The sequence below is a fragment of the Pseudorca crassidens genome, chromosome 2 (genome assembly GCF_039906515.1).
Source record: "Pseudorca crassidens isolate mPseCra1 chromosome 2, mPseCra1.hap1, whole genome shotgun sequence".
NCBI classification, from domain to species: domain Eukaryota; kingdom Metazoa; phylum Chordata; class Mammalia; order Artiodactyla; family Delphinidae; genus Pseudorca; species Pseudorca crassidens.
In genome coordinates, this window is record NC_090297.1 from 70809460 (window position 1) to 70835033 (window position 25574).

The 25574-nt window shown below is 38.0% G+C and overlaps 1 long non-coding RNA gene across 1 annotated transcript in view; it reads left to right on the top strand.

Moving 5' to 3' along the window:
* Positions 1-14560, top strand: part of LOC137210813 (uncharacterized) — a 128990-nt gene extending 114430 nt beyond the window's left edge. Inside the window, exon 3 of the long non-coding RNA XR_010936744.1 lies at positions 14491-14560. This is a non-coding gene — a long non-coding RNA (uncharacterized lncRNA). The remainder of the gene's footprint in view (positions 1-14490) is intronic.
* The last annotated feature ends 11014 nt before the right edge of the window (positions 14561-25574 follow it).

The window sequence follows — 25574 nt, forward strand, 5'->3', positions numbered from 1 at the left end:
CATTTAAGGAAGTCCCGCGCTCAGGTGTCAGAGAGCATCCAAAAAAGGATCAAGCATCACCTCGCAACTGCCATCTGTTGAGTGTTTTCCCGACAGCTGTATCTCTTGACCATCACAAGTGTGCAAATCACAAGAGGCACGAAGGAAGTGCGCAGCCATCAGACACGGAGGAAAATTCCATGTTTGTATGTGAAACAACATTGCTTTTAATTGCACCATAATGATTTTCTAACAGACACAATAGTATGTAGTGTAGTCTTAGAGCTGATTTAAAGAACACAATAAACCACAGTGCAGCTGAAAAACCAATTGAGATTTCTCAGTGCCAGGAAGGTTTTTGTCCTAACATGAATACTTACAAGCATTTTCGCCAGCTACTCTGTCCACAATCCACTTTTACCAAAAATAACTTCCTCTGTCATTGTGCTGGGGCAGTTTTGAAAAGTAAATGAATGTTCTTATTTCAAATATCAATGTAGTTAAGCTTGGGTTTTATTTTTAATCTTTATTATGTACAATCTAAAATAAGACAAGTTTATCGGCTGGGTGATGGCCCCAAAATCTCACTTTCCTGATTTTTTTAAAACCACTTAACATTTTTATCCTGCCCCTTCAGTGTAAAAGTCTACATGACGGCTGTCAGTCTTTATTTCTTACGAAACATTCTCTGACATAACGGTTGAGATAGTATTGAGATGGTAGAACTGGCTGGTTGGAAATTGAAATCCTTGGTTTCTTAATGAGGGCAATAAACAGAAACTACCCTAGAAGCTACCATTAGTTGAGGACCCACCATGGGGTGGTCCTCCTCTCCGAACCTCACAGGCTTGACCTTGAAAGATTCCAGTCAAAACGTCACTGTGTGTGAAAGTCTAATACTCTGTTTCCGGGAATTCAGTTGTCAAAGTATGATGGATTAATCAGCAAAGGCTTTCTAGATTCCCCCAGCTCCATTCCATTCTGTAGCATAAAAGAATGACAGAGGGAGAGAGAAAGACAGAAAGAGAAAATGAAGGGAACTTCAAGTGATCTACATTTTTACAGTTCCCATTAATTTCATCATCATTATAATAACCAACATACATGGACCCTACCATATATGTACATCACACAAACACACACAAGTACTCTAAACTGTCATTTTCTTCACCAACTGCCAGATCTCACGTATTTGTATACTGTCTTATACTACCTGTTACTCCTACTCAGAAGTGTTGCAGCTAGAGCAGATATCGGACCCAAATTAAAAAACAAAAAAGAAAAGTCTGTGCAAACTTGCATTAGGTACATTTGGGCTCGTTCTCTATTTTCTTTTTTTTTTTTCTTTTTTTTTTTGCGGTAAGTGGACCTCTCACTGTTGTGGCCTCTCCCGTTGCGGAGCACAGGCTCCGGACGCGCAGGCTCAGCGGCCATGGCTCACGGGCCTAGCCGCTCCATGGCATGTGGGATCTTCCCGGACCGGGGCACGAACCCGTGTCCCCTGCATTTGCAGACGGACTCTTAACCACTGCGCCACCAGGGAAGCCCATTCTCTATTTTTTAAGAGGAAAAAAATCTGTGCCAAAATGAGCACCACATGCCTCTAAGAGATATTTTTCAGAAAAAAACCTGAGCCACCTACCCAGGACCACAAATGGCACAAAAATTTGGAACATACACTTTTGAAACCTACTATCTGTATTTGTGAACTATCCATAATGCATTTCAAAACCAGGTGTAAGGGGCTTCCTGAAGGCTGCTGCTTCTTTACTTTCTTTTTTTTTTTTAATCTAATAGGTATTTGCACTCTTATAGTAGGTAAACATTCTCTTGTTTTTTTAAAAAAATGCATGCACAATTTAAGAGGTACTAAGGAGCCATACCTAATCTACATAACAGTAATTTCGGGAGGGAGGAAGAGGGTACAAATGAAGCCTAAGTCTGTGTTATTAGAAATATTCCTTGTTCTTAAATCAGTACGTAGTCTGGCCAGACATCAGCCTGTTATCAGTTTGTTGCCAGTCCTAAGAAACGGAACTCTCACTCCTGCTACTCAAAATCGGACGCAGTAAAGAATGCCTGCACCAAACGTCTTCTTCCTTAGGTTGTGCCCTGATCTACGCCTGAGGGATTCTTCAGTCTCTTTCTTAAAACAGTGGTTTCCATATACCAAACAGCGCAGGCACTGTGGACGTTTTTCCTTGTCCACAATAAAATGAGAAAAATAAGGACTATGCAATTACACACAAATACAAATAGAGCAAACCTGTATTGAGTACCTCACATGTACCAGGCAATGTTTGGTGTAGTGGAGAAAAAGAAGTGAACAAAGGATATGAAACCCATGACCTCATAGATTTTATATTTTAATGGGGAAGATAAATAGCAAGCAAACAAATAATATATAGTCAGGTAGTAAGGAGTACTGGACAGAAATTACAGCCCAGTAAGGAAATGGAGAGGAATGGGAATGGAGAGGAATGCAAGTGGGAAAAGAGAGGGTTTGCCAGCATGGGGTCTAGGAAAGGGGCTTTCAACCCTGTGGTTAGAGAAACCCTGCGCCTCATGGTTGGATCTGAGTGGAGAGCTCTGCCAGTGTCCCAGGGAATAGACTTCTTATCAGAGGAACGGTTGGTGTGAAGGCAGTACAGTGGGAAGCGGTTTGGCCTGTTTCAGGAACTGGCTGTTTCTGAAGGCCTTTGTGGCATGTCGGTGTACAAGTTGCCAGTTCTTCATTCTTGAAATACCTGTCTTGTATTCTAAGATTATGGCTTTCCTCCTTCCTTCTACCCCCTACTGATGTTAACATGATGTCAGATTTCAATGTTAGTTGGGATTTTTTTTTTTAATAGCGTAACTTGGCAATATAAGACGTTGGCCCCCTTATGTTGTTCTCTTTTTTTCCCCCCAAACTAATTCATGAAATATAAAGTGGTTCAGCCCTGGCTTAAGAGGATATGTGCTGAAAGTGCCAACCCCCCTGTGTCTGTGGAGAACCCCATTTTAACCCGCTTCTAAGCATTTGATTTGTTTTACTAGTTTTGGTACTTACTTCTTATTTCCCGGGTTTATTCGGAAAGGAAAAGAAACACTGTGCTCCAAAAGTCCACATTTTATATGTTTGGTTGATTTTATTTTGTTTTAACATGAAAAAGTGGTAGTAAAATTTGTCCCTGATTCTTTAATAAGACAGCATTCCGCACAGAACAGGTACGGGAAGTTGGGCTCTCCCAAGATCTTTTATAGTCTGACATCAAAATTAAATTGGGATGTTGAGAACAATCTGGTCCTCTCCCCCTTCTCGGTCTCCCCCTAGAATTTCCAAGGGATATCGTGTTTGTTATGTGTTTCTGTTCGGGGGAAAAGGTAGGGAGTCTGGAGCTGCCTTTTTTTTTTTTTTTTCTTTAAGGGAAAAAGAGAAAACCAGATATTTTCAAGGGAATTGACTAGTAGTGGCCAGTATAACAAAGAAACTACACTAAGCCTAACCACAACCTGACAGAATGAAAAGTGATTCCAGAGCTGCCACTCACCACAAATCCCCATGAAACATGCCAGGAACCCAGCTGAAAGCAGTAGAGAGGCTGCTTCTCGAGGGCCACAAATGTGGCCCCCAGAGAGGCTTCTGGTCCTATTCAAATTCAAAGTTTCAAAGTCGGGGAGGGCTGGAAACTGGAGACCAAGAATTAGCAGCCTTGTGATCACTTTAAGGGTTATGATGGAACTGATTTAAAATGCAAAACCGCATCCCGTGGTAAACACCGAGGCAAAGTGGAAGCCGAGAAGAAATGGGATTTCATTTGGTGATTTTCAGCTTTAGGAATGAAATCGGGATGGGAAGAAAAACACTATTTTTCCAGAACTGAGATTGCCTTTTTTTTTTTTTTTTTTAGGATAAGTGAATGTGGAGTGATATATTACTTCTTTGGGCTTCAGTGCTAATAAGGCATACTTCCCACAGAATCTGACAGAAAGGATGAATACCTTGCGGTGTTAATGGTTAATTTGTAGTGGCATGTGTATTTCTTGAATGTCCATGAAGTTTTCTAATTCATCAGCACACAATTGGGCTTTTTTCCTCTCTTAACACAGAATGAAATGCCGAGAGGGCAAGAGATTCAGGACTGTTGTAATATTCTCTCAGCCAGTGTATTTACTACCCAAAAGTTATTGCTAATTTCTTTTCTACCTCAGGAACAAAATTGGTCTTCAGCAAATAATTTAATACTGACCACACTCGAAGATGTTTATTACTGTTGAATCTTTCACAGATTGCATCAAGCCACAGAGATGCTAATCTATCTCATGTATTTTAAACTCCTCTGGGAAACATATATTTGGGCTTACTACTGAGTGAACATGACTGTTAGGATTATAGAGACCATACATGGTAAAGAAGAGCAGCATCGCTTTTCTGACGGGAAAGTAAACAATAGGGTGATTGTCGGCTTACACATTGGCTTACAGCAGCCCTACTGCTGACGAGCTGCATGTAAAAAATCAAGATCAGTAAGCAGTCTTGATGTTTTCTTCTTGGAGTTGGATGTTGTCAAGGATTCAGATGAGCCACCCCAGTGAGTATGCAGGAAACAAAACAGGATATTCTTGTTTGAGGACTGCTTTCTGTAATTATGTTGATTTTTTATGCAGCACTTGAACTTCTAAAAACTCAAGGATGCATAAGAAGTACTCCAGAGGAGAATAAATGATTGGGATTTTGTCTGAAGTGAAATGTTAGCATGTGTTCTTAACAAAATTAACTTGTTTGTATTTGTGAGTGGGTCTATGAATCAAGTATACTTAGACCATGACTGTTTTGTCCCCTCACCTCACCCTCCCACCCCCATTTTCAAACAGGAAGTCAAGTTGTCTTTGGAACATCATATTTCCTGCTTGGAAAAGGCACTGGATTGTGTCATAGTCTGACAGGAAAGTTTCAAGAGTACCAGGAGTTTCCCCTGGAACACTTGAGGGGGGAACATTTGCAGCAGCATCTATAAAGTTCTTTCCTTTGAGCTATTAAGAGCTGTTCTATTGTTGTGTATACAAAGTCTTCAGAATGGAAACAGCTAAACTAAACTGTAAATACCCTAAGGAAAAACGTCTTTGGAAACTTGTACTGTGGACTTGCTTGGCACATTGTACTTTTATCTGTCCTTCCTTGCTGAGGAAGGAACATCTGGCTCAGCGACTAGCTGGTTAATGCTATCATGCTACAGACATCCGTTTATTCCTTTCCCATCCAAATATCAGTTCTGTGTATTAGACAAGGGATGTGACATATTTGTATGCCAAGAAATTTGATTTGGTGACCATTATTTGCCCTTTAATTTAACCAAATTACCTCATGCTCCTTTCCTTCAATCAAAATACCATGCAATTTCTTATTTTTACTTGAATAATTCTCATAATTTTACAACACAATGAAAGGATTATAGATTAGCACAAGGTCAATCTTCTCCATATCCTCCTTATATTTTCTTAAGATTCCAATCCACAAAAGGTCATAGACGACATAATACTTCTGGGGCAAAGGGCACCACAAGGTTCCTTTGCACAAGCACACCAGCTGGGCAATCATATTCCCATGGCAGTGTGCCCTGAGTTTTAACCACTGTGGTTCAGTGGAGAAAATGAAATGTCAACTAATGGGCAACTACCAAATTTCATCAGGGGTACCCTGGGAATGCAGATCTCATCTAAGGGTAGGGCTGTGAAGGGTAGAATTTTAAATGGTGCTTGGGGCTCAGTCTGCCTGGGTTTGAATTCAGATTCTACGATTTGGCCAAAAAATTGCTTAACACTTCTTTCCCTTGGTTACTCTTCTATAAAAGGAAGATTATAATTGTTCCAATTATTCATTGCTGCATAACAAAGCACCCCAAAACTCGGTAGTTCAAAACAACTATTTATTATTATATCTCACTTTTCCATGGATGGACTAGGCTCCATTAGGTGGTTCTCACTTGGGGATTGTCATCCTGGTGCCATCAGATAGCAACTGGAGTCATCTGAAGGATTCAGGGGATGTTTCATTCCCATGCTGATCGCAGGCTGGGAACTCTCATGGGTCTCAATTTACACCTGACCTCTCCTTGCGGCTTGGACTTTGTCACAGCATGGAAGCCTTAGTCTGACTTCTTACATGGCAGAGCAGGGCTCTGAGAGAACAAGGCAGAAGTTGCCAGTCAACTTACAAGCTAGGCTCAGACCCAGGCTATTGTCTCTTCTGCCTCTTTCTATTCATCAAGCAAGTCACTAAGGCCAGATCAGATTCAAAGGGAGAGGACTTCAAGTCCACCTGTCAGTTCGAGGAATAGTTAATAATTTGCTTCCATCTCCAATCCACCACAAATACAATATCTACCCATTAATTGTGAGAATTAAATGAATTAGAGTTTTGTGAGTATTAAATGAATTAATCCACGTAATGTGCTTAGACCAGTGTCTGACACTGTTTTCAATAAAAGTTAGTTATTATTATTTTCTAAGTCCTATCCCATTTTATTTTTCCTCATTGCATATATCATTATTTGACCTTACTTGTAATTATGTTCGCATGTATGTGCTTATTTTCTCTCTCTCCCATCCAAGTATAAACTTCATAACCATAGGGACTTCATGTTTTTTCAGGGCCTAGAAAAATGTCTGGTATATAATGAAAGTACCATAAATATTTGTTGAGTGAAAGAATGAAAAGTGAATGAACGCCTAGTGGATATAGAATTGGAGGAAACAAACATTTAAGGTGTTTGGTTGTGACAAACGGGAGTTCACTTGGGGCTGGGGAAGGATTATGAGCAGAGTTCGACATTCTGATTGATTTTTAAAAATTAAGATCAATATCATCTTTTATCTGTAGCAGTTTTTAACTAAAACTGTCCTAGGAAGTACAAAATACACGAACAAGGACAACTTTGCCTCTAGAATAGCTGTCCACAATTGGCACAATTAGAAAACTGCATTTTTCCATCCACAGGCCTTAGAACCTGAGAGCTCTGGCTCTAACTCCCCACTCTGCTGTTTGCTTGCTGCCTGACATGAAAAGTTTTTTAACTTCTCTGAGTTGTAAAATCAGACAACAAGGCATACCTCATGGGATTTCTGTGAAAATTATATATAGCTGACAAAGGGCTTCAACAAAAAGACTAGGTATAATTGATAAAAAGTTACCAATCCCTAAAAATAATAATGATACAGAAACTTTATTGACATGAATTTTGTTATACTTTATACTAGAGTGGATAGCTTTGCGATTTTTATTTTTCAAAAACACTTATGTTTCAAGCACATTAAAAATATTAAAATAATATTAAGTTCACTTTCTACTAACTCAACATTCAAACTGTGAGCACATTGATCCATAAATTGACCTTTCTACTCCACCAGTATTTGGCACAGGAACTGAAACAGAATATTGAATAAGTTTTAACAACCATGTTAAAAATAAATGTTTACATTTATCAAGAGAAATTGTGACATCAAAGGAAGTAAACATCATGTCCAAAGAACAACTTCCTAGAATTCAAGGGGAATTTCCCCAGCTCCAACCCCCTCCTTGAGGATACCCAAAAGTAAATTATTTAATCAACAGATGATGATTGCTGAGAGTTCAACAAATTCAGAGCACTCAGAACTTTGGGGAATTTTAAAGAAAAAACATTTCATCTTGTTTTATAGAGCTCTTAGTATTTCAAAATAAATTTATTGACCAAGATGAATTATGATAAACCTAAGAATTTACTTCCTCAAAACAGATATTTGTATGTGTAATCAATTCAAGATGGGCAATTTATAGGTACACACACATATACTTACACACACATATACTTATATAAATTCATACTGGGTAAATTGGACAGAAATTGTGTCTGTTTTCTTGTTTAGGAGTTGTCAAATATTTCTTACATTGAAAGACTGCTCTAGGACATGTGGAAGATGAAACCTAGAGAAAAGAATGATGCAATAGAGAATCATATGTCTTTAAAAGGAAAATATTCAGCACTAATGTTGTATATTGCTGGCAGCTAGACAGTACAGCATATATTCTGTTCTCCAAGCAACAAAGCACCAGAATGGGCACATGGCAGACACAGCTCGGGGCTCCAGCATGAAGGAGAATGTATTTGTGGAAGTCACAGAGTATAACATAGTAAAATTAAATTCATTTGTCCTTGGGCTGGGGAGGACACATGAATACCAGACTCACTAACAGGTTTGATGTCAGACAGTGGCAACATTAAAGTTACATGTATTTAATGTATCTGACAAATAATAGGTGTTTAGTAAATATTAGTGTTGTTTCCTTCTTTCTTTTGAACTGTGTTTCCTTACATTTTTGTCTATTACCATAATGTCTGAACTGTTACTAAGAGTATAGCCACTTGTGCTGGGATCATCTCATGGTTCTTTGTTCTCAAGTAAACAAACCTAATCTGATTAAGAATTAACCAATGGTAGGTGATTGGCTCTGTCAAGAACCAGCATGGGGAAAGCAGAAGCCAGTTGAAATAAATATAAATTAAATTCATCGGAGCATTTCCATCACTCCATATTTAGTTTCTTCATGATCCGTATATTACAAAGAGCTTATCTGCTCTGTGGACCGCACTTAATGTAAAAGGGGGAAACCCTTTCTGTTTCCTATCAGAATATGATTTGATCAGATTATATAAAGCTTCATATAGACAGATATTGACATTCATGTCACAGTTATTTTTATTATTCAGATGTGCTGATAAAAGTAATTCTTTTTCTCCTTTCACATCTTATCCCTTCCAAAGAATGTCTATAATTTCACTCCTTAAAATAGTAAATCCAAATGGTAAGAATTCTCCATGAAAGGATCATAAACATTTACCTGTTACTTCTATATTTGTAGGAGTGATAACTAATGCCTAGAGATTGGATCATAATGTGTTCAATGTATCCAACCAAACCAAAGCCCTTTATGGGAATTTCAATGTCCAGTCTACTATTTAACCTCATGAATGAAAATACCATGTTGCCTCACTTTAAAAAATTCATTGCAAGGGTTAAGAACAGATGAGATGGGTATCTGCAGTCTCCTGGAATCACAAATGTACAAACAAGAGAACTAATTTTTCTCTACTGTTTTTACAAAAAAAGAAAAACTTTTTTTCACACTAGGCAAACAGCAACTGGTTTAGTCTCATAAATTTACATATCATAAGTAGTGTCAGTATTCAGGCAGATTAGATTAACAGACCTTGTGTTAACATCCAAGGAAAAAAAAGGAAAATATACCAAAGTCATCTGGTTAATTGGAGGAGGTGGGGAGAGATGAGGTTGCTTCCATTAAGTTCTTTTGGAACAGTTGCAAGATCCACAAAATCTGTTTTTAGCTCCGTCATTCATCCTGTTGAATGTGTGATGTGTTTTCAATTTAATGATAATTGCCCTTTCCATCTCTTTGATAATTGCCCTCTCTATTATCATTTATGGAGATTCAAATTATAAATCAAGAGAAGACAGTCAGAAAAATATTATGATTGTCCCTTCTGAGGCCAGAGCTACTCAAGTAACACTGCCAAAGTCTGAGAGCTTTTCATCTACATGTTTCTGAGCATTTTATTTTAGGGTCCAATGGTTTTCCTAAAGAGGGGGCTGCACGACAATAACAGAACTGAATGGTAATAGATACAGAGACTGTAAGTTTAGCTTCAGTTTAACAGTTATAAATTTGTATTTGAAATCAGAAACTTGCTCTCCTAACTATTTGGAAGCAAAGGTGAGGGGTCAGCCAGAAATGTTTGCTATTTGTCACCAGGTGTCCCCTTGAAGGATATTGCACAGCCCTGCCTCCCAGGAGCTAAACTCTCCCTCTACTCTTGGCCTGTTTGGGGAAAAAAAAAAAAAAATTATTTTCACTGGATATGCACAATGATCCACACAATGAGATAAGTGCAAAGACATGAGTGAGCTTTTATCTGAATGCCGGGAATCATCTCCCAAAACAAAAGCAGGAAAATAAAAAAAATATACCAAGAAATGGCTCAAATGGCTCTTCGAGGTGGTAACTGTGGTGTCCTGGCGTCAGCTTGTACCTGGTCAGGAGATCTTATTATTAAATTTTCAGGTATTTGGCAAGCTGTTTGTCTCCCCAGAAAGCCACTATTAATAATTAATTGTATGAATTTTGAATTAAATACATTATATTAAAAACAAAGGTAATAAATGCACAGAACTCATCACTTCCTAATTATTGTAGTACATTGTATTATTTTTTGTGTTCTTGAGGATATTTTGGTCTATTGTCTCTGAATGTTTAGAAATACCATAAAATGGTATGATATGGAGCATTCCTCCCCAACTCTGCTTCCATAACTTCCTGTTAGTAGTTGGAAATCAGCAATGGTATTTATACCATTTACATCAGAAAATGCTGCAAATCATCAATTTTGCCCAGAGAGCTGGTTGATAAACATTTTGCAGCCCAGTCTGGACAGTGATATAGTTTTGAAAGAGGAAGAACCTTGGAACTGTGATGAGCTGGATTTCTTTTTGGCTCAGTCAACTAGTAGCTGTGATACTGGGCAGTTTACTTGAACTCTCTGTGCCTTAATTTATCTCTCTCCTGCTTAATACCTTTCAATATCTTCCCATTACTCTTAGGATAAAATTCAAAATCTTTAAGGCCTTTTTTTTTATCTTTGCCCTGAATTTCTTTACTCCTGGAATCCTGTAAGTTCTTCCTGCTGAAGCGCCCTTGAATTTGGAGTGCCTTCCTTTTCCTTCTTTGTGCTGCTAACTCCTACCCCAGATTTAGGTCTCAGTTTAAATGTCCCTTTCTCAAGGTAGACTTCCCTGAGAGCAACCCCCGTACCTCGCATAAAATAGGTTAGGACCCCTTGCTGTAGACTCCCACTGAATCCTGTAACTATCCTTCCAATCACTTGTCAAAAGTGTAACAACATTATTTTGCATGTAGTCATTTGTTTAGTACCAAAACCCCCTTTCACCTGCATGTTGCTATCATTCTCAAGTTTGGCCCTATGCCTGTAGATGTCCTCTTTGCTAACCTAACCACTTAAATTTAATCTGTAGGGTTTCTGTTTTAATAAGAGCAAACCCCCCCCCCAAAAAAAATAAAATAAAATAAGAGGAACCCTCTTTTCAAAATCACTCATTCTACCTGAGAGGTGCTACAGGACAGTGTTTAAGGAAGGGGACTCTGAGACTAAGCTCTCTAGATTTGAATCTTTACCACCTATGAGCTGTGTGGTCTTACCAACCTCTCTCTAATTCCATTCTTTAATTTATGAAGTAGGGTTAATAACAAAATCTACTTCCTAGGGGTTGTGAAAATGAAGTAAGTTATCCGCTGCAAAGTTTTTAGAACAGTGTTGATCACAAAGTCATCAGTATTTAACTGTTTGATATTATTCCTACTTGCTTTAACTCTAGCTACAGTTCCCCTAATTATCTCACTTCCCTAGATGCCCACTTCTATGGAGACTCGCCTCCTCCCTTACCTTTGATGATTATAGACAATCCCACAGCTTTAATTATCTCATCCATTGGAAGGACACCCAAATCTCTAGCTCTAGTATCTCCCTTAATTTTTTTTTTTTTTTTTTTTGCGGTACGCGGGCCTCTCACTGTTGTGGCCTCTCCTGTTGCGGAGCACAGGCTCCGGCCGCGCAGGCTCAGCGGCCATGGCTCACGGGCCCAGCCGCTCCGCGGCATGTGGGATCTTCCCAGACCAGGGCACGAACCCGTGTCCCCTGCATCGGCAGGCGGACTCTCAACCACTGCACCACCAGGGAAGCCCTCCCCTAATTTTTAATGTTACATTTCCAGCTTACTCTCATCTCCGTGAGTTTTTTTGTTTTGTTTTGTTTTGTTTTTTTTACGGTACGCAGGCCTCTCACTGTTGTGGTCCCTCCCGTTGCGGAGCACAGGCTCCGGACGCGCAGGCCCAGCGGCCATGGCTCACGGGCCCAGCCGTTCCACGGCATGTGGGATCCTCCCGGACCGGGGCACGAACCCGCGTTCCCCTGCGTCGTCAGGCGGACTCTCAACCACTGCACCACCTGGGAAGCCCTCTGACCTTTCATTTTTTAATACTGATACTGTTACCCACCCTATCCAGTCAGGGCCAACAAGAGTCCTGCCTGGTGTCGCTCCTGCCAATAGACCAAGACTGAGTTCGGTTTGGAAGCAAAGAAAGCTTTAGCTTTGGTCAAAAAATGGAGAAGTGCGAACTTGCTTCTCTAGATACACACTCTTTCTAACAGGTCGTGGGCCGGGCTGCTGTATAAGGGTCTCTCCTGGGGAGGGGGCGGAGCTCTGGCAGGACGGGCGGGGCCGGCGGAGCTGTGTTTCTCAGGCTCCAGAGGGCAGGGCCAGGCACAGCGTCTCTGCGCACGGCCTGCTGCCGCCATCTTCAGTTACAGTGTTGTGCTTGGCGCTTCTGCGGGCGGACCTCTGAGCTGCACACTGCAGTTCTGCTCTGGGAACTCTAATCCGACATGTTTGGTGCAAGGCCTCTGTGCAAGGCCCCCTACAGGCAAGTGAAACTAGACTAAGCCCAAAGGAGAGGTTAGACCTTATCAAGAAGATCCCATCATATTTTTCCCGGGGACCCCAGTGAGCTTTGCTGGTGACAATACCACCACTGCATAAGGAATGAGTTACTCAAACATCTGACTTGTTTATTTAGATGCTATTATTTTGAACTTGGAAATTTCACCAGAGAAACTGACTTCAAAATTTGAAGATATTCCTCTAAGAGTAACTCTCTTCAAAGAGGAGAGGAATTTTTATTCAACAGTAAGAAAAAGTATTCAAAGGTGACTATCAAGTCACATTCTGATAAGGCATTCTCGAACTTTAGCAAAAATAACTTCTTTTGTACATTTGACTACACTTGGTTAATGCTGACCTCATTAGGTTTATTCACAAAGTTAATGTGTATGTTTTGTTTGTAAAAGACACATATAGGAACTCATTTGTATTTCTGTAACATCTAAATTGTCATATTTGATGTTCATTGAAACTTTTACCATGTGCCTGAACTCTCAAGAAAATATTGAAAATTCCTCAAACCCTGCATTTTCAAATATAAATGTCTATCGGAAAAGTAGAGATCTCGTTATTAGTTCAATAGCTATGTTCATTACTACAAATATTAACAATTACTCAATTACCTTTGTCCTCTTAAGATGACATAGTTTGATAGCCAATGTTAATCCATCCTAAGAAAATTTTTTTTATTACAGATGAAAATATCCCTTTTTCACAAAATTTCACAAAATCAAATGTCCACCATTTCTATGTTAATCTTATGTCTATTAGTTAACCAGGAATTTAAAAAATTGGCAAGACAAACCCTTAAGCATTACAAAGGTTAGATGGTCTGGATTCCTCCCATCGCACATCTGATGCCTAGCTAAGTGTAGTATCGGGGGTAAAAAAAAAAAAAATTGGGAGGCCCATTTATAGCTGGAGTTTGCAGAAGCTAAGAGAACCAGACAATAACTGCTGGGGAAAAAGATCCTATTACCAACTGAAAAAAAAAAAAAGTTTCTTCCCTGTCCACCATGGTAAGCAGGTGCTTATTTTGCTTTAGGAAATGTATAATGTTTCTTTTGAACCATTAATCATTGGCAACTGATACAAAAGTAAAACAGGTAAACCTTTCCTTATGCTTTTGGAAAAGAATATTGACAACTGAAAAACAGGCAGTGGTTCTCCCAGACCATTAAAGCAAGTAAAAATTTGTATAATCTGTGTATTTTAAATATATAGCCAGTTCAGATCTGAGAGATATAATTACCTCAAGACAGAAGAAGAAAGAAAATCCTCTGAGCCTTTTTTTTTTTTTGCCATTTTATTTTTTACATTAAAAATGTTTCTTGAGTTCACAATAGTATTAACTTTACAAACTCCTCATATTCTGGTATATTTGTCGAAGAGGAAACCACGCACTATCCCTTCCCCTGGGAAAAGACTTGCTTTCTGATTTGCCATCACATCTGCGTTTAACAGAGGAACAGATGCTTAGCTTCTAAGGGTCAGAGTTTGGCCTTCTCCCTCCTATCACTAGAGCAGAAAGAAAGGGGGTTCCGAAGAGATGTGGCAGCTTTGCAATGGCGGTCCTGTACTTTTAAAGTAAGCAGGTGGTATCAATGGGCTGTCTAATGACTAACAAGATAAGAGTGCAATTGATCTTTTTATTAACCCGTTTCCCCAGGTGGGTGGCAGGCTGCTCCTCTCTCCTGGGTTCAGTTACACTGTTCAGTTCCAGGGATCATTTTAGACTCTTTAACTTTTTTGTCTAAACTGATATTTAAAGCACAGGGGCACAAACACTGATATTCTGTGTTATCTAAATTCTATCTTCTCTGAACCTCCAAACTGGTAAATGTCTTTATAATTTGAATCCGACTCAAAACAGTATTTAACACACATGTGGATCCTCTTCAATCCTACTGATGTTCTTTTCATGCTGAATTTGAACCGTGAATTTGTTTGTCTTCCTTCTAGGTCACAGACCACTTACTCTGAACCTCACAACTAGTTCTGAAGAGTATGGAGCCTACATAGATTCATAAGGTAAATGATTAATTTCAAAATAAGACATAATGGATTTAATTATAGTGTGAATTCTAGCGTTGTGTAAATGTGTTATCCGTTATTACTCTGTGGTGAGTTTCTAAGTTATGATCCTGTGTAATCTTTTAGTAGAGGGTAGACTCATAATCCTGGGGAGTGCTGAGGGATGAATACAGTACATCTGTGAGTTCCCTCTCTTCAGAGCCAGGCTATTTGTTGTATGTTGCTTAAGGCTGGCTACCTACCTCAATTTCATACAACAATATCCTTATGATTTTAGGAGACTCCTACCCTGGAGTATGCCAGGACATCACAAGTCACATAGTCAACTGGAGAGCAATTAGATCTGTCATTTTGATAAATGAAACTTGAAATTATTAGGATGCATTCCTCTATAGAAGTGGGAAGATGTACAAAACATCCCATGAAGGTTGTTTCTACCATAGGTGGTGTCAGATGAGGATGTGTGGGATAAAAGGATTTATAGAGGATGGCCTCATATTTCTGTTTCTATGAATCACAACCATCATTTGCTTTGCTGCTTGTTAAATAATTGTATATACCTAGAAGCTATCGATTCTATACTAAGGTAGACTCAAGAGGATCTTTGTTATCATCTATAGCAGAATGACTAAAAGCCTAGGCTTTAGATCAAACCTAAACTCAAATTGTGGTTCTGCCATTTATTAGCTATGACACTGTGGTCTTCAATTTTCTCATCTACAAAGTGGGAAAAATAATAGTATTCACTCCCAAAAGCTATGGCGTAGTATAAACAAATGAGTTGATGTAAAGCACTTAAAATATTGCGTGACACCTACTAAACACTAGATTTACTGATTAACTAAAATGCTTTTATTGTACCGCCTCATTTTATTTGTTTCAGTTTCTCAATTTTCCTTTAGTCCAGGAACTCAGTGGTTATGGGAATTATTAAGGGAACCAAACTCCCAATTCCCTTTTAGCAGCCCTTCTCCTAAAGGAGATATATTATACCTTTCATGTAAATGCCAGGAAGGAGAATAATTGGCATCCCATTGCTCTTTGAATGGCTCCCTGGCCAGCCCTAGGTGGTGTGACGTGAAAGTGACCTGACAGCGGGGCACCTGCCAGCTCAGTGCACCGTGTAGTGGGAGAATCAATTAGAAGGTTCATCACCATTTCAGAAACATGCAAACATCAATTGGCATAGAGTTTCAGGAAGCAGAATTAAAAGGAACCTACAAAACAAAAAGCCTTTCAAGGAAATGGAGACACCATTCTTCCAAATCACTGATGATTATGATCACCATTAGAGCTTAATGAGCCTACATATGGCTAATGACTTCATCTCTCCAGTAGATTTGCCAATAGTCCGTTTCCACTCGCATCCATCCTTCTAAGAAGCATAGCCATAGTGCTTGTTGGTCAGAACAAGTCACTGGATTTCCCCCTCCTCCATTACCAAAAGCAATTTCTCAAATCTACCATCCCCTTCTTTCCTTTCATGACCAAAAGTAACAGATTAGAGAAAAGAAAACACCACCAGTGCATGGTTTATAGAACCCTCAAAAACCTGGGTTCAATCCAAAAGTGACCCTTAACTGCTGTCTGACCTAGTTTTCTCACCTCCAAAATGTAATTGATCACTATCCTATTTCCAAAGATAACTTTAAAGATAAAAATATATAGGGATGTGGTTTATTTTACTTAATTTAGTTATTTGTCACTAATATTATCATTGATTATGGCTATATTTTTACTTTAATAACCCAAATGAGGAAAATGCTATTATAAGGTTTAAGCAAGTTATCTGCTGAACCATTTAGAGACTATTAATTTTAATAAGAAGACCTAAACTGAAGTTAGAATTTTGTTTTAATTAACCACACTATTATAATGTTTAGTCAACAGTGATACTTAGTGTTAAAGTCATTTAAAGAGGCAAAATTTGGCAAAGTTGACATAATGATGTGTCTTCTAAAGCATAGGTATTAACAGTAGGTTATTTATTGGAAGAGAAAATTTTTCATAAAAACAATAGATACTAGGGGGTGCCCTTCTAGTTGCTACATGGGATATTGCCCGATTCATGAATTGCCTAATAAAGCTAATTAGATCTTCAAATTTAAAAATAAATAAAATAGATACAAGTCCCCATAATGATTCTTACTCAAATTTCAGTGCATTTCTTTCATGTTCCTGTTTTCAAAATATATCTAGTAAATATAGTAGATCTTAATATAATCCTGAATAATATCATAATTATAATATTGAAAGTAAGACAAGTAATAGTTGGAAGGGATAATATTAGCTATTAAGACAGTTGCTTCAGTGTAATAGTTTAGAAATTTTAAATTGTTTTATGTTAAAATATTCCAGTATAATTTTTCTGGGGTCTCTATGTTATAAATAAACTTTGATTGCTATGGTAATGTAAGAAACATGAATGGATAACGTCTGTTCTCTGTAACCAGCATTTCAGGAAAGTATCATTGTTAAAAACACATCGCTGGTATCCCAGTTTTGAGTTCTAGCCCCAAATCTGCATCTGAATGTTCTGAGTGAGGCTGATCAATTAACATGTATCTGAGTAAAATTTTTGATATATAATTTGAAGAAATAAATAAAGAAGACTCAAAAATAAAGGCTGATTTTTAGGAAAAACTTTCAAGTAACAAAAATATTTAGCAAATCTTAACATGCATCAAATCTACATTCTGCTGTCAGTCTTTTCATACACTTACCTGCCTACTCTACCCCACTGATCCCATCATTTCAAGAATGAAAATTTAATTTAAAATGGAACCTTTTCACGTTCACTGGAAACTTTAAAATCACAGAAAAATATACGCTAAATTTACTTTTTAGTCTCACCAACTAGATGTTTGGAGAACTTTTTTTTTTTTTTAATAAATTTATTTATTTATTTATTGGCTGTGTTGAGTCTTCGTTTCTGTGCGAGGGCTTTCTCTAGTTGCGGCGAGCGGGGGCCACTCTTCATAGCGGTGCGTGGGCCTCTCACTGTCATGGCCTCTCTTGTTGCAGAGCACAGGCTCCAGACGCGCAGGCTTAGTAGTTGTGGCTCACGGGCCCAGTTGCTCCGCGGCATGTGGGATCTTCCCAGACCAGGGCTCGAACCCGTGTCCTCTGCATTGGCAGGCAGATTCTCAACCACTGCACCTCCAGGGAAGCCCTTGGAGAACTTTTAAAAAAAATCATTTAACTTATTTTATTGGGGGTCTATAATATGTCCAAAACTGTTCACAACGAAGTATAAAGAGAGTGTAAAGTATGGCCCCTACTCTCTGAAGTTTATTTATAGAGGTAAAGTCAACACATACAAAATAAATATTAACATCAGAAAAAAAAATACATGCATGTACTCATCTCAGTATTATAAATTATGAATTTTGTAGAAGATATGATGGAAGAGGTGGGATCCAAGATAGGGTTTTAATAATGAATACAGCTTGGATATGTAGTGCTTCTCTGGGCTAAATAACCAGTGGTCCTATATTTATATTATCTAGGGTCTATGTAATAAGCTGTTTGACCACTAAAAGCAAAGCAAAGGAGGAGTTTATGGGACTGGTTAACTCACCATGAAAGCTGGGTAACTGCCAGCAAACAAGTCTTTCACTCTTCTATGCCCAGTGAAAGTGCAAATAGACCTACCACAAAAATCCCAAGCTTAGCTGGAATATGAGGCTCTCCCCTCAGATTTCAGCAGTGAAGATTCCAGAATGGATGGAAAGAATTCATCTCCCTCAGGGAGAACTACAGCTATTGTAGCTAAGTTCAAGCCTTTAAGACCCAAATGTTGGTCATGGGTATAAAGCTTACTGAGTAATCCCATCTATCTGAAATAGAAATCCAGCATCTCTGAGGTTCATCAACTACTTTCTTTGGGTTTCTGACCAGCCCCAACGTGAAAGAGAAAGCTAGTATCATTGACCTGGACAGAGAAAGATTTGAGAATGTAAAAGATGAGTCTATTTCATATCTAGTTCTGTAAACTAACCATTTGCTATCTAAGCAAAAAATGAGATAATTCTCATATTAATAATCCAAAGCTTGACTCATTCAAAGAAAACTAAAATTAGATCTTGTTCTTGGAACTCTAAGTTGCATTGTGCTGGGAAAGTAAACCATGAGTAAGCTGAAGACAATGCTAATCATAGCTGCCATTTATTCAGAGTTTGTTGTATGCCTGGCACTTTATGCTTTAACTTACATATATTTTGTTTAATCCTCACAAAATTTTTATTAGGAAAATGTATTGTTCCCAGTTTAAAGTCAAAGAAATAAGGCTCAAGGCTTCCCTGGTGATGCAGTGGTTAAGAATCTGCCTGCCAATGCAGGGGACACGGGTTCAAGCCCTGGTCCGGGAAGATCCCACATGCCGCAGAGCAACTAAGCCCATGCGCCACAACTACTGAGCCTCTGCTCTAGAGCCCACGAGCCACAACTACTGAGCCTGCGTGCCACAACTACAGAAGCCCGCATACCTAGAGCCTATGCTTCTCAACAAAAGAAGCCACCACAAGGGGAAGCCCGCATACTGCAATGAAGAGTAGCCCCCCGCTCACCGCAACTAGAGAAAGCCCACGTGCAGCAATGAAGACCCAACGCAGCCAAAAGTAAATAAATAAATTCTTAAAAAAAGGAAATAAGGCTCAAAATTTTAATTTGATCAAATTTAACAAGTAACAAGTGACAGGGCCAGGATTTGAACTGTTGACTTTCTGAAGCCAAAGGCCATGCTCTTTCCATTAGGTACATCACCTTTCAGACAGTGCTGCCTCCCTGACTAATGATGATTTTCTTATATACTCAGGTATACCAGGAAGATGACTGAGTTGACAGTTTTATTGCATGTATGTACATTAAAGTCAGCCAATACTTATTATTTAGTCCCATGAAGTCAATGAGTGTTTTGCAAGCAGATGGGCTACAGATTCAGAAAAACTTTGCCTTGTTTTCACATTCATCATGTTCTTACACACTCTAAGAGACTGTTCTCACTATCTGGAAGACCTTCCATTCATCTTACCTTTTCTTCCTCATGTCAATCAAATCTTCACTGTTTTCAGCTTCTAGGATCCGTAGTTCTGATTTTGCCCAAAGCTTTTCCAGTTAACTAGGTATAAAACATCTTTCTGTGTGAATCATCATTCCTCTATAGCCAAAGGCATTACCAGTGGTAAAATGTATTCTTCTGTATATAATAATAGTAATTTTAACTGTTAGATTATACTTTTCATTGATCTATTTTTTTCTGGTTAAAGTAGAAATGCTATTGTAGAAAATTTATAAATATCAAAACATGCAAAGAAGAAAAAAAAGTAATTGTTTATGCCAACACCCTGAGAAAAGCATTGTTAACATTTTGTTATATTTCTTTCTATTCTTTTTTTAAACATATTGAGTTTTGTTATAACTTAAACTCTCCCTGCCTTACTATATTTTTATCCTGCTTTGTTTCTCCTGAAACCAGACCCACTAAGATTTGGATTCACCCAATTCCCTTGATTCATAGGAGTCAACTAGCCAGTAGGAAGGTTGACCATTAAGAGGTCTGGTGAAGCATTGACTCATCAAAGTTTAGAAGTATTCCTATTTCTGGGCTTGTTTGCAAAGATAAATCTCCAAAATGGTCTGATGTGCAACTCCTGGGTAATTGTTCTCTTGGCTTCCATCTTGTGTTAATTTCCTGTTAATTAAAACCACTCTTTCATTTCATAGAAGCTAGAAAAATACATTAATACTGGATTATGTAAGACATGGCATTATAAAATAATACATCTGTCTTCTTGATTTCTAAATTAAATTATAGATTTTAAAAACTATTTGTGTTCACATGGTATTATAAATGCCCTCTGTGGGTTTTCTCCCCTTTGTAAGAGCCCATCTTAACTGTATGGAAGGTGGAATTTTCTTGTTCAGCTTGCCCTGTTTTAGATATCGACCCTTTTTATCCCCCCAGCTTATTTAATCCCCACCAGTTTTTATCTGTTAAACATACATTGTCCGAAACCTTAACTTTCTCCATATGATTTACCTGCCCAATTCTGGGGTCAACTTTTTTATCATTTAGCCCATTAGGAAGGATTTGCTCTTAGATAATTGCTATACATCTCATTTCTTTCACCTATTAAGAATAATGTTTGATTATTTCCTACAGGTTTAGACACTTACCCAGTTTAAATTTGTTTGCTAACCAAACTTTTAAAGACACTAACCAACTGTTCCCCCCAAAACTGTAAAACGTGATCTCACAGGAGGAACAGCTTCACAGTCTTGCTAAACACCCTTCTCACAGTTTCCCTGATACAAAATGTATCCCCAGCACTGAGCACATAGCATACCATCATTAGCTATTTGTAAATGAATCAATAATATCTTTTAAGACATCAAAACCTATTCCCCAAGCACACAGGACTCCTGACTTATGAGGACTAAAGGTTTTCATAGCTTGGATGAGATGCAAAAACCTTTTCTTCCACAAAAAAATATGTTTCCTCAAATGCTATCTATGAACCTCTTGCCTATGAGAATAGCATCTCTCAAATTTATTTTTTTTTCATACTCCTTAAAAGAGACTATCCAAGGTAACCCCTGAGTCTAGAACTATTGGAAAACTGCTAAGTATATTCATGCATCTGTAGTGTAGATTTTACAGATAAAGATAAAGGAGATGAAATATCAGCACAATTGAGGATGAGCCTGAGAACTGAACAGCTGTGAGTGTTGAGGTTCCCCAGGCAATGAGGGTTCAAGAGGACAATTGTGAGGTGTCAGGACAATCAAGACACCGCAATATTTTAAACTGCAGACACTGCATCAGGGCAGATACTGCCAGCTAGAGGTCTGTGTTTTATTGAAGTCTAAACTAATTCCCCTTGTTTTATGCTACTGAATGGTTCATTTGCTTTGGGAGCCTGGGGGATAAAGTAGAGGGAAACAAATTAAGTCGAAACTGCAAAGACTTGTTAAAACTACACAAGGTGTGTGTAGCTCTCTTATTGTTATGTGATATGTTGGGAGAAAAAAAATCTCTGGGAATTCCACCCTGACTGACTTCATAACAACTCACAGGTGATTAAGTCAACCTTTGAAACATGTAATGAAAACACCGAGAAAACCAAACTTAGTATTCAATAAAATAAACGAATCATTGTTTCATTTTCTAAAAAAAATGTGTTGGCACCAGGTTGAGAAGTAGATGAAAAAAATTCCAAGAAAAGCAAAGACATCTACCTCTAAATCAGTAAGTTTACTGATTAATGAAGAGCCAGACTTTGCCATTAAGGACTTGATGTGAAGTGATTTTGAGCATGTCCCTCCAAAACAGCTTCCACTTAAGAGTTCCAAGGAGAGACTCATATATGTGCCTAGAGAAAGTAGGAAATAGAAACATTTATGACTTTTGCACCACCCAGCATATACAAAAACACACCCTCATCTAATCCCTGACTATAAAACTTTATTTATGTAGTTGTAAGTTGGGAGATCTCAGGCATAAAACTCGATATCTAATAAATATACAGTGGTGTAGCCGACTGACTACTGTAGCAGGCCTGCTTATTTTTGCTTTTTCTGGCAGTGAATGATATGGGATCATAGGGAATCCATATCTCTAAAGCCAAAGAATAGCTCCTAGTCATTTGTGGCATCATTAGCAATATCGTGATATCCCTTAAGGACAAAACACATAAATGTTCTCCTGTCACTTACAATTGGGTCAAGTAGAAAACCAAAATGAACTTGCAAAGTCATGCACCAGCTCAATTTTGGAAGGAAATAAAATCTTCCTTTGAAGGAAATGAAATCAATCCCCAGTTCAAATTAAATTTGGACTATTCTGTGAAGCTCCAATACACAGCTCCAATAACAATCAGTACTTAACAGACTTAAGGTGCAGGCAAATAATATTTCATTTAAAAGAAATTGAATGAGGATTACTGACAGGGAAAGTTTTGATGCTATTTTGTCATTAAAGTTAAATCATGCTATTATTTGCTCAGTTGTGAACATCTCTATCTTCACTCTCCTTTTTTGCTCTTTTACTTTTTTTTTCAAATGCACTAGAAACCCTTTGCATAGTTGGACTTGTGTCTTCCTCTTATTAAAACGCTGTCATGCAAATGTATCATAAGTGTAGACTGAAGACTTCTGTCTCATGCAAAATTTAGCTTAAATTCTACCAGCATGAAACACTTTGTTATGCACAAAACTTCTGTTTGGTTTGCTGACATTCTTAGTTGGCTCTCATGGTGATTCATTATCTTGTGATATAGATTTCCAAGTATCATCTTTGTATTGATTTTTATATCTTTAATAACCACTCCACAGAAGATGGCTCCACTGGTGTCATTGATCGCATCAAAAATTCAAGGCTTACAGAAATACTAGAGGGCTAATTGGTAGCAGAACATTTAAGACTTGATCTTAATGCAGTCTTAATCTTCTACATTAAACCTACCTGAAGGTATCCTCTTTGAGTCTACAAGGGGAAGTTTAGTGCTTCGTTGAAAAACACCTGGTGAGAGTATGCAAAAACATCGCAATAAATGGACTACAAACTTGAAAATGCTGCTTAACAAACATTCATAAAGTAAGAGCAAAGCTTTCATCTGGGACCTCCATCTCTGGAATGCTCCTTGCTTTCCTTCTCTATCACTTTTGGTCCCACCGAGCCAGGTTTGCTTAATATGTTTTAGAACCAAAACTGGGGGGGGGAAGAAAAGGCCCCATAATTCTAAAGCATGTACCACCCTAGTATTTGATGATTTCTCAGTTTAACAATAGAAGGGATTCCTCTGCAGAAACTCAGAGTGAACATCTTGTTTGTATAAATAACATTAAACAACAAATTGAGGACTGCTGGTGTAGGACCAGGAAGTCTGGAGGCCCAGTACATGATCAGGTATATCACACTGTAATTTCCTTCCTTCCAGAACCCCATTCACAGAACATCCAGATCTGTTTTAGGTAATCAGAAACCTAACCAAAAAGGAGAAGCAGTCACTTTCTCCAAAGCTTAAGAGTAATTTAATTATAAAGTTGAAACTTGGACTTTATCCTTTTCCAAAACTTTTTTGAACCTACTCTGGGCCAGTCACTGTATCAAAGCACAGATGGGTATAACCTGATACTTGCCCTAGAGAACCTAACTTTCAGAAGCCTTCGCATGGAAGGTGGAAAGTAGATAACTAACTATAAAGCAGGATGTACAAGGATGTGGGCTCTGTTTTTGTTGTTGCTTTGGGGTTTTTCTGGTTTTCTTTTTTTTCTTTTTTGGCCGCACCACGTGACATGCGGGATTCTAGTTCCCTGATCAAGGATCAAACCCATGCCCCCTGCAGTGGAAGCATGGAGTCTTAACCACTGGACCACCAAGGGAAGTCCCAGCATATGGGCTTTGGAATTGACCAGACCTGAATTCTATTCTGTCTTCAACACTGTGCTGTGTGACACTTGGTAGATTTCTGCCTCTCTGAAAAATGGCAACAGTTAAAAGTTTTTTCCTCATAAGAATAAAATGTGGCAGTGCATGCAATGCTGAGTATTGGGCATATTATCCATGTACCCCAAAGGTGTGTTACCTATTAGAAGATGATAAAGGAGGAAGCCATGTATTTTTGTTTTTTTTCCCCTCCCTGTAGTATTTGAAAAAGTCATTTAAGAGAAAGTGGAAAAAGGAGAACAATTTTTTAAAAATTTTTATGTATCCTAGCTTTTTGGCAAATTATTTTTAACAAAGACCTAAACATACATGCTAGTTCAGCATTTTAGATGTAGCATCAAACACTAAAGGGAATTTGGAATTTTTAAGACACTTGGAATTAAAATGAAGACTTTAGAAAGAATGTGAAGACAAAGGGATGAATCAAGGATGGAGGCCATAGTGAGATATTATAAAGGTCATGGTGAGTTTTTGATGTTTAGCATTTAGGTACTTGAATCTTTGGATTCAAATAATTTTAAAATTATCAGAAATTATAGGTGCAAATTTCAAAGTTTCTCATTTTAAAAAAATGAGGTGTAATAATCTCATAAACAAAGCAATAAATAAATATGTAAGGATCTATGCAATTAATTTAAGTATCAATGCACTGTTAGAATTTATTGCTGAGATTATCTTCAAAGTGTTACATTTACAGTATGTATGGATTTAAAATAATTTACCTAGAATATAATATTTAAAGAAACAGCAAATGCTTATACAAATTATTTTTTTCTATTCATCATTATTCTTGTTGCATATTTAGTTGCTTCACAGAACTTAGTCATGTATCTGGCCCATAATTACCCATTTATTGATGAAATTCAGTTTGTAGTGTTATTGCATCCTCTTTCCTAAACAGGTTACAGCTTTAAAACTAGGAGAGCAAAACATTTTCAAGTGGCTTCATCACAGATGTTTTTACTCCATTGCTGTGTATCTGCCTTTCGAGTTGCCCTCCCACTAAGTATGTGATTTTACATTTTCTCAAAGGATCCACCATGCCACTTCCAGGCCTCTTCCTTTTGCCTTTTATTTTCGTTCTCCCTTGTTTTCTTCCTCCTCTTTCCCTCTTTGCTATCTTTGGCTTTTTTTCTAAGTTTCTACAGCTTTTTCTCCACTTCACTCCCCTGTCTCTTCTCCCTTCCTTTCTTCCTCTTTCCCTAATTATGTTATTACCTAAACTGAAACGCAGCACACAGAATTGTAAGTCTGATTCAGATTTTATTTACCCTTTGGATATTTTAAATAGCAACCAAAGGAGTCACCCAATGTAGTGCTAAATTCATTTTCCAACTGTTAAAAGAAAAACTTATGGCATGAAAGAGAACAAAAATTCTACCAAATTCAGATGCCACAAATTGTAGTAAGGATAATTTTCCAAGTGCTGAGACATTTTTTTTTTCTTAACCTTTACTTTTTTTTTTCCCTGCTAACAGAAACTATTAAAGGTCTCTGTAGTCCTCAATATAGAAAAAATACTTTTCCTCAATAGTCAGTTAGTATGGAACAAGAACGTTAATTC